The following is a 1906-nucleotide window of genomic DNA, read 5'->3' on the forward strand; positions in this document are numbered from 1 at the left end:
AATATATTTAATCATTTATATTATTAAATTTATATTTTATATATTAATAAATTAATAATTTGCTACACAGTATTGGATTCCATAGACATTTCTGATAAAGAAAACATTCAATAGGAATATCTGTTTCCGAAGAATCCAATACTGCGTAGCAAGTTCCTGCTGGCTAAAAGGATTTTCACATAAAAACAGTATGTGTAAAATACTTACGTCAACTCTTTCTCAAACTTTAACAATTATTTAGTACAATTAAAGAGTATGAAAACAAGAAGACGTTTGTCAAAAGGTGAATTATCGATAATCTCCCTTATCTATTGATACTTCAAAAATGAACTTCGTGCTCTCAGTTTTCATGTAATACCTCATTTTCCCAAAATCAAGCATTTTTACGAAAATTATTTTTCGGAAACGGTACGTAATAGAACATCTCTGCTATTCGTTTTTGACATGAGAAACTCTATAAGAATCACGTAGTGGATATTACAAAAGGTATCTCGTGTTGTCAGTGTTATTTGCAATCCTAATTTGCATTGATTGTAACTTTTGTTTCATAATAGTATCGACGAACGACAAGAAACGGCACTTTTTTCTAGTATTACATTATTCACCGTGATAATGATTCATACATGAGTAAATATTTATTCGTTATTTCGTTTACATAATGCCTGAATTTCAAATTTAATACAGCTTGTTGCCAAACAAAGATTATATAATATGTATCTATATCATATTACAGTTTCCTGAAAAAGGTGTTAAACTCACTTAAAATTCACCTACCATGAGCAGTAATTACAATCTCTTGCTTATTGAAGAAAAAAAATCTCTTCAGCGTCGATGGAAAACTTCGATTTAGTCAATTACTAACTTTAAATAATTATCACACAGAAGTCGAGACTTTTCGAATGCTGACCACGTACGGGGAACACTTATTGTAATAACGAGGATCCGGCACTGCACGAGAAGCCGCCGCTCGAGCCGATGGTTCGCGCGAGACTGCCGACGATTGGCGTGCAATCCGGCTTCGTAACTTCCTTCGATGCTCTCCTTGTCATCCACGCTTCCTGCCCGATCGACTCCTCGTCGATCGGCGCACGTATCACCTTAAACCTCACATCCTACCCACCTGCATGCCTCCTTCCGGATCACGTGAAACCGTACGATCGTTTTCCGTCTGCCCGTACCGGCAGGATGTCGCGATTCATCATTCGGTGAGGCGTCACGCGTATAATTAAAAATCGTAAGATACTCCTGATTGTATAGGGAAATAGTTTTCAAAACTTTGCTGACTAGGTTTGAATCGTTTATTATTAAGAAGACACTTTTTTTAAATTTTACAGGCTGTTGTAAAATTTAAGTTTTGCTAAAGTGGAATTTTGTCGAATTTTTAAATTGTAGTTATAAGGACAAATCGAAATACAAATTTCATGATTTTTTGAGAATATTGGTAGTTTTTAGAGTGATATGGAAAGTTGGAAGATTGGATGAAAGGGGAATAAAGAACAGCGTAGCTTGTAAAGTACGGATGGGAACATTAACACTATTTCTACTTGAGACATCAAAGGACGTCTTTTTAAATTCTCGCTTAAAATTATTTTCATTAGTCTAATCGTTCTTTCGATAGGAAATATTCAAATTTTTAGGATTACCATTTATGTTTTTACATTTGTTAACAGTGCAGCTTGGTATTTCTGTCATTCTCATCAGTTTTTATTTCTGAGAACAGTAAATAGTAACTTCTCAATATGTCCCTCGTATAGAACACGCAGAAGGTAACAAAAATGGTACCACTGGAAGAACACATCTTATGTATTTCCACCCTGTTGTAATCGAAATCAATTGTCTATCTCATAAAGATTCATTATTAACACTAGATTGCCCAAGGAAGTCATTTTGACTGCTTTTGGGCAAA

The 1906-nt window shown here is 34.5% G+C and overlaps 1 protein-coding gene across 2 annotated transcripts in view; it reads right to left on the reverse strand.

The window, feature by feature from the left end:
* The window catches only part of LOC108622768 (uncharacterized), a 67957-nt gene that overhangs the window by 6476 nt on the left and 59575 nt on the right, over positions 1-1906 (reverse strand). Inside the window, exon 1 of one of the 2 annotated variants that reach the window (XM_026811725.1) lies at positions 775-1006. The exons of the other annotated variant lie outside the window; for it this stretch is intronic. The gene's annotated coding sequence lies outside the window, so the exon portion shown is untranslated. Of the gene's footprint in view, positions 1-774; positions 1007-1906 lie in introns of those variants that run through there. 2 annotated transcript variants of the gene reach the window in all.

Source organism: Ceratina calcarata, unplaced genomic scaffold (assembly GCF_001652005.2).
Source record: "Ceratina calcarata isolate Rehan_Ccalc_2016 unplaced genomic scaffold, ASM165200v1 scaffold24.2, whole genome shotgun sequence".
In the NCBI taxonomy this organism is placed as follows: domain Eukaryota; kingdom Metazoa; phylum Arthropoda; class Insecta; order Hymenoptera; family Apidae; genus Ceratina; species Ceratina calcarata.